Source organism: Drosophila mauritiana, chromosome X (assembly GCF_004382145.1).
Source record: "Drosophila mauritiana strain mau12 chromosome X, ASM438214v1, whole genome shotgun sequence".
Lineage (NCBI taxonomy): Eukaryota > Metazoa > Arthropoda > Insecta > Diptera > Drosophilidae > Drosophila > Drosophila mauritiana.
The window spans coordinates 13,894,669-13,902,836 of NC_046672.1; the positions used below are offsets into that span (position 1 = coordinate 13,894,669).

Here is an 8,168-nt window from a genome sequence, read left to right on the forward strand (position 1 = left end):
TCAAATAATTCAAACTGTAAGCACACTTGGCAAAAAATAAATCCAATGCACTTCAAAGGAATTTCAGGGTTTATATGCTAAAACAGTTGATATGTATAAATCAATTTCTAAATCGATCAATCAATTCAGAAAATTGCATATCACGACTTGGATTTGAAGCTGGCAATGTGTTTTCTAAAACCAACTGTACACAATTTAAGCCTTTTAATAAATATTTTATTTTCTCATTTAAAGCGGATTGTTTTCTATTGTTTTTAATCGTTTATTTCAACATCATTTCGTTTAGTGCAGAATTGGCTCACTCTCTACCTTACTTAATGTTTGCGCCAATATTTTGCGGGCAGGTGGTCACTGGGAGCTGGAGGGGATTTCCATGGAGGTGGCTAACCATTGAGGGGCGTGTTGGGGGGAGGCTTTGGTTTCGACGGTCTGGCCTTGTCAGCGTGAGGAGGCGCCTCCATCGGTCGCCAGTGCCAGCGCCGTCGTCAGTGTGTCCAGTGGAGCGTGATGTCGTCTGACATTTACGGATATATGTACATGGACAGCCGATTACTCACATAGGGGACGATCCAAGCGGAGTGAGGGGGGCGTTGGAGCCTGGGTTTGGGGGTTCGCGAATGCGGACTTTGCTTTGCGACCCCATTGCCCAGACCGTCCAGCGCCGGCTTGTGCCTCGTTTTATGTATTCCCGTATTTGCGTTTCCTATCCTCTACCCTCCACTCCTTTTCTTTATTTTTTTGGCTGCTATATGCGGCTCCTCCTCGAAAATACAGAGGATAACACGAAAAAAAAAACGAGAAACTTTGCAAAAATTTTGTTAACGTAAAAAAGTCTCTTTGTTCTTGTTTTGGTAAACGGGAGAAGGTGCAAATGTGGGTGTGGATGGATCTGCTGGGTGGGTTTGGTAGTATTCCATAAAAATATGCTAGCCATGTGCTTGCGCTTTTTTCTTTGCCCCCAAATCTCTTGACAAAAAGTTAATTCCCTACATTGATCAGTTCGATTTGGTACTTTCTGTCTATTGTGAGAAACATCAAACATAGAATAGATTAATTTAAGTTATTAAAAGTATAAGTACTGCAAGGCCAAGTCTGATGATTATATATCCTATTTATACAATTTCAAAATCACTCTCTAAATATTCTTTGATCCTTTTAGAGTATTTTCCAAGTTGCTCTGGCCCACTTACCACATCTTTCAGTAGTTCCGCACTTTTGGCTCTTGTTCGTCCTTTTCGAGGACTCAGACAGCCCCACGGCAACCTCCTAGCACCCAGCCCATTTTGGCCATTACCTCTCTGATGTATCGTCAATATTTTGTACCTTTATCAAAATTAAATTCCGGACATGAACGTGTGCCTACTGCGAGTGGCTCTTTCTGGGATTTCTGTTTTGTGTTTTGAATTTTGCATGTCTGATGTCTGGTCTCGTTCCCCCCGATAAATTTGAAAGGGGGGATGGCATCGTTACTGTTTCACTTTAATTGCGAAACCCAGTAAAGTCACCAAGTTCCGGACGGAATTTGCTGGTCGTGGGCCTATCAGCGATTGCTCTGGAATCCGATTGGGTTGTGGCTGGAATTTTGGACAAGGGTTATGGGCTATGGGTGTGCTATCCACCTCGCGTTGGGTGCAAACTGCAACCCCAATGCAACGCACGGGAATAACAAAGGCCCAGAGTGCTTGATAGATGTCGTTCCTTTGTCGTTTGGTCCTTTGGTCCTTTTGGTGCTTGGTCTCGTTTCGGTCCTGATCCAGTTGCCATATGTGTGTGGCTGGGCTTCCTTTTCGGGCGAGCGGGCTGAGTTGGTGGATGGGTGAGTTGGTGGGTGTTAGCGGCTCATCGATATGAGGCGCTGCTGGCCGCAACCAATCGCAGCGCGAATGCAGCAAATGCAAAAAAACGCAGCTACAGTGCTGACCAAAAGGCTACGCCCATGTGCCCGCCTGCGATTTGCATGCGTCGCCGTCGCAATCGCCCAGCCACCCCCTTTAACCCTTCGCCGGTGCAGGGGGTGGCTTATGTGCCGTTGCCTTGCCGCGTGTGCACGTTAATTACTCCGCAGTGTTCTCGTTCTCGTTCTCTCTCCCTCTCTAGCCCCCCCAGCCATCTCGCTCTTCCACTATATACTGTGTGTGTGCGTGTGTGTGTGTGCGGGTCTGTTGTGTTCATCAATTTGCCATCGATTGCAAAAAGTGAAGTCTCAATCAGTGGCAAAAGCAGCGGATAAAAAAATCAGCATGCCAGATAATAAAACCAGCAAATACCCTGTCGATTAATAAAAATGTCTCTTTCAGACGCACTTAATTATTTGTACTGATTTGTTTAATATCGATTTTGGTAAAACAAATTTCTTGAAGACAGATTTTAATCTTATTTGTTATAAGTTATTAAATATTCCAACAATTATTAAAAGTAATTTGTACGATGAAGGAGAAAATGAAAGACTATTCTGAATATAAAATTAACCAAATTTGGAAACTTCCATCGTTTATTCAGGTGGACATTGCTTAGTGCTCAAATGCTTCCTAGAAAGCGTTTCGCGTGGAGGACATACACCAATCTCAGATCGAATCCTATATGGCATTATATATATGCTTTCCCCGGTCAGCCTAGTCGGAAACTAAAAACAGAGCGGGCCAGCAACAGCGCGGAGTGAGTGAGAGAGGGCGAGACTGTCTCCCCACCAACAATATGTTTCACATGCACCAATGTCGTGGGCATTTACTAGTATTTTTTCGCCTCCGTTTTTGCACCTCCCCAACTATGTTATCCCCTATATTTCCCAGACCAGATCCCGATCACCGCCCAGAAAATGCCATCGGGCCCCCCATCAACCATTTCCATCCATAATAATTGAATTGGAAAAAACCGAAGGGGCGGACGGGGACGCGGTCTGTTGGTTGGTTGGTTTAACGCTACGCGACCACAGGAAAATTGTAATTAAACAGGATATGATGTTGGTAAAGGTCCAGGCCATCTATGAGTGGGTGTGTGGCTGGATGTGATGGCTGAATAAACTTGTTGTCTCCTAATTGGGAAACCGCTGCGGCAGCTCGAGAAACAAAACCCGTGTACTGACGGACTTTAAATTGTCATCAAGTTTAATTGAGGCGCATAAAAATACGGTAGCTCATGCGAAGTGCAAAAAATTGAATTCGATTCGCAGCCGGTAGGATTCGAACCTACGCTCCCAGAGGGAATCTGATTTCGAGTCAGACGCCTTAACCACTCGGCCACGACTGCTTCTTGTTAATGCTGATGTCAAATTACGTACTTGAAGGTCGACTTTCACTCTTCCACTGTTTCTACAATAATTATTGCCAATATTGGAATGTCCATTGAAGGATAATAAAAGGATTTACACACAAAAAATGTTTAAGACGTTAGAAAACCAAAAATATATACACACTGAATTTAGCTGTAAGCTGTTCTAAAATGTCAACCAAAAAGTTTGGAAAATATAACAAAAACGGATTCTTACGACCGTGACAGGATTCGAACCTGCAATCTTCGGATCCGAAGTCCGACGCCTTATCCATTAGGCCACACGGTCAGTTGTTTAAACGTGGCTTAAGTTGCCAAGAAAAGCAACCAGCTGAGTAGGGACTCGAGCATAAAAGGATACAAAAGGAAAGAAGTCATAACCGCATATAAGACACCCCAATCAAATGGCAACTATATTGCCAATAGTTTAACAGTTAATAGTGCCTTGCTAATAGAAGAGCCACGTAATATCATGCGTTACACTCGCACGCACTGCGTGAAATCACGAATTCGAGCGAGAGGGATATAATATTATAATGTAAGTCTGTCAAGTGGTGATATTATATTAATAATATTACACACATACATATTAACTGTGTGGAAAAACTATCTGTTTTGATCTTTGTGATTGTTCAACGTTGGTTAGCTTGTGTAAAACAAGTATAACACATGCGTAAAAATAAAGAATTCGAAAAAGAGCGAGAAAGGGAGAGAAGTTGTAGGGTATAGAGGGAGAGAGGTTGTTCGATTGGGTTGGTGGGATAGAGCGTCAGTAAATGATGAAATGAATAGATACATCATAATTTACCTATACTAACTCATACATTTCGTACTGACCGTTGAATATTAATGAAAAATCTGACAAAATAAACCGAGTCACGACTTTAAATCACTTGAATTAATTGAATGAACTGCGATTTTGGTCTAAAAATTGACGTGGATCTGTATGACTAGAAATTAGATTCCCTCTGGGAGCGTAGGTTCGAATCCTACCGGCTGCGTTTAATGATATAATTTTGGCTTAATTCAGATACTTACACGGAGAAAAAAACCACCATGATGCAATATCATTTATAAGTAAATAAAACACAAAGTAATTAATTTTTACAACAAATGAGACTAATCATAGTTCGGTAACTTTTAGGGTATCTAAAGGTGCCACTTCAGTGTTTTTCGCTGTTAGCTTAACCGTTCTGTAGGCAATATCCAACGGGTCAGTGTTGTCCTTAGGTCTCCTGCCAAATCTAGATTACCGCAAAAACACAGCCCCACACAACAACTAAATCAAAGGTGAGGTCAGGTGGTTGTGGGACAGACAGATAGAGCTCTTACCGTCCCCACCGTAACTCCTTCTCGCCGAAACACACAGACAGTTTATTTCATATCTCGGCGAATATATTCGGGCTTAATAATTAATTTTTGGCGAGCCTCGGACGCCGTGTCCTTTTCGCAGGAGCAGAGGCCTTGTTGAGCGCAACCGGCGACATCCGCTTCAGATTTGGATCTCCACAGCGCCAGTCCACTCCACTCCGCTCCGCTCCGCTTCGGTTTTTGTTGGTAGCTGATTAGCCGCACTTAGTGGAACGGCATTAGGCCACTTGACGAAATTAAAGGGATACTCCGGTCGTCGCCAACGCCGTTATCGTCGTTGTCCTGCGAAAGAGGTCCTCGGGCGGTCGTGTGTAACGGCGGCAGCTGCTAAGACGTGCAAAATAAACAGAAATTCCTACCGAAAATATAATCCGGAAGCAGCCACATAATGACAAACGCTGTGTGCAAGCGAGAGAGCAGGACAGTGGGCGAGTGAGAAGGGGCAGATCCAGGACGAGACAGGCAAAATGCCTTGTTCCAGCTCGAGCCGTAAAGAGGAAAAGGATTATAAAATACGGCAGAAAAAATAGAGTGCTGGTAAGCTCTGTCCACCGAAGAATCAAATACACTTTCAATTCATTTAAAAATAAATACTTGGACATTCCGTAGAAAATAAATCGATTACAAGTCGGCTTTTAGTTTCCGCTTTATTTTGCATTCCTAAAAAGTGCCGAAATTAAGCAAGCTATCAGTGCCTAATCTACAACAATTTGTAATATTTCGAATACACATCGATCCTTTTCTTATCAGTTAATTTTGCCTTTAAGTGCATATTTTAAAGTGCCCTCAGATAGAGTATAAGCCAAAAAAAAACGTTTGACTCAGGACGGTGCCATCGACAGCGGCGTCATTTGGCGTGCATAGAAACCGTTAGTCCGGCCCTCGACAAAATACAAGTAAATATATCCAAAAAATAAAAAAAAAAGAAGGAATAAGGAATAGCGACGGGTGAGGGCCCGAAATGTTTGTACTTTAAATGACATTCCGCAGTAAATTTCACGTTTATAGCCGGCACACAACAAATAAATATCAAGCGTTCAGCGGCGCTGGAAGGGCTGCCAAACAATTGAAAGTGGACGAAAAACGACGAGAAACGGATGAGGGAATCCTGCTGTCGTCCTGCTGCCACCGCCAGGATCAGCTCCGAGTTGTTTTTTACAAGTAGTCTTGCTGTGATACTTTTTTTTAAGCTGTCACTCAATTGACAGCATTTCGAGTAGAATTTGAATATATAATTGTACTTGGCCGCTTTTTAACAACAATCTTGACCAGAGGATGCCGCGTGTAGCAAAGCCGAAAGCCGCCGCTGCGGCCAAGAAGGCCAAGAGCAAGCTGTACAAGATGCCGGAGAAGGTGAAGGAGGGCACAGTTTTCACCGATTTGGCCAAGGAGCAGTGGCGCATTGGGCCCTCGATCGGAGTTGGAGGATTCGGAGAGATCTACGCCGCTTGCAAAGTGGGTGAGAAGAATTACGATGCTGTGGTTAAATGCGTGTGTGTCGCTCGTTTGGTTTTTATTTTTGAGATTTGCCATTAAAATCGTATACTTAGGAGCCACATGGCAATGGTCCTCTGTTCGTGGAGATGCACTTCTATCTGCGCAACGCCAAGCTGAAGGACATCAAACAGTTCATGCAGAAGAACGGCCTCAAGTCGCTGGGAATGCCCTACATACTGGCCAATGGTTCCGTGGAGGTGAATGGTGAAAAACATCGATTTATAGTCATGCCGCGCTACGGAAGCGATCTGACCAAGTTTCTGGAGCAGAACGGCAGGCGACTGCCCGAGGGCACTGTCTACCGACTGGCCATTCAGATGCTGGACGTCTATCAGTACATGCACAGCAAAGGCTACGTTCATGCCGATCTTAAGGCGGCCAACATACTGCTGGGCCTGGGAAAAGGCGGCGCTGCGCAGGCGTATCTGGTGGATTTTGGCCTGGCCTCACACTTCGTCACCGGTGACTTTACGCCGGACCCCAAGAAGACGCATAACGGCACCATAGAATACACATCCAGGGATGCTCATCTGGGCGTGCCAACCAGGCGAGCTGATCTGGAGGTACTTGGTTACAATCTTATCGAGTGGCTGGGCGCGGAGTTGCCGTGGGTCACGCAGAAACTGCTGGCTGAACCCCTCAAAGTCCAAAAGGCCAAGGAAGCATTTATGGATAACATAGGCGAGAGTCTGAAGGAGCTGTTTCCGAAGGGAGTGCCCCCGCCAATTGGGGATTTCATGAAGTATGTCACAAAACTAACACACAAACAGGAGCCGGACTACGACAAGTGCAGCAGTTGGTTCTCAAGTGCGCTCAAACAGCTTAAAATTCCAAACAGCGGAGATCTCGACTTCAAGCTGAAGGCACACCCAACAGCAACAATAACCTAAGTCCGCCCAGCACGAGCAAGGCAGCAACAGCCAGGAAAGCCACAAAAATTGATTCGCCAGTCTTGAACTCATCACTGGACGAGGAAATCTCCGTCAGAGAAGAGGATGCGGAGGAGGACATGTCATATCGCAAGAAGACAGCCAAAAAGGTCACCCCATCAGCACGGAACGCCAAGGTATCGCCCTTGAAGCGAGACGCTCCTGTTCCTGCCGCAGAAAGTTCACCAGACCGGACTGAACCCAAGTCAACTCCCAAGGAGAGAGCTACGCCCAAGACCAGTCCCAAGCCAAAGGGCACACCGAAGGCAAGCAAAACAATAAAAAATTATTGCACAAATAATAAAATAGCGGCTGAGGACGGAGTTGAGGGTCAGAGTAAAAGGGAGCCCTTCTCGGCGCTTCTCATAAATTGAAATGAGTGAGAGCCATCGTCATAGGATGCCGGCTATTCGGAGCAAAGTTATAAATCCACGATATGTGTTGTAAAAATCATAAATATCTAAGCTTAAGATGGGTTCTTAAAGGATATTGCTAGTTTCTTCGAATGTTTCATAAATGTGATATTGGATGAATAAAATTGAATGTTCATTAACTTGATATTGATATTTTTTGGCCAGCTTGGACATTCCGGAATTCTTTCCCACCCATGGGCACATGCTTCCTCAATAACTCTGGGGGCCAACTGGGATTCGGGTGGGGCAATCAACTAGTCGGGCAGGCCAGAGCGAAGTCGAAGTCCTGTGACGAACGTATCAGCGGCACTTCATCTTGATTGACATGCGCATTGAGAGCGTTGACATAATGATGGACAGACCTGATCGCCGGCTGCGTTGCTTGATCTGGCCGCTGGATCCGGGGACTGGATTGGTCCAGTCGCAATCCTTGGGCCCAAAACTGGGAGTTGGGAACTGGCAGCTGGGAGTCGGCGCTTGCAGTTTGGCCACATCAACCGATATGCGTAATGAGAGGAGCCGGTATACCGATAGCGGTGATTGCGGCCTTTAAGATTTTCCACAATATCAATTTTCATTGTTTCGAAGGTCTGGAGACATCCTTACCTCGGCTTTGTCACTCACGATCTGTTCTCGATCGGTGCGATCTGCACTATCTGCGATGACATAAATAGACGCCAATTAAATGGGC

General features: G+C 45.0%; 2 non-coding genes and 1 pseudogene across 2 annotated transcripts; 1 reads left to right on the forward strand and 2 right to left on the reverse strand.

Annotated features, from left to right (window-relative positions):
* Positions 1-3,164: 3,164 nt before the first annotated feature.
* Trnas-cga lies at positions 3,165-3,246 on the reverse strand. Its single transcript has one exon. It is a non-coding gene; the product is annotated as a tRNA-Ser (tRNA).
* A 237-nt stretch (positions 3,247-3,483) lies between these two features.
* Trnar-ucg lies at positions 3,484-3,556 on the reverse strand. Its single transcript has one exon. It is a non-coding gene; the product is annotated as a tRNA-Arg (tRNA).
* Positions 3,557-5,636: 2,080 nt separating this feature from the next.
* On the forward strand, positions 5,637-7,519 carry LOC117148414 (annotated as a pseudogene).
* Positions 7,520-8,168: the final 649 nt, after the last annotated feature.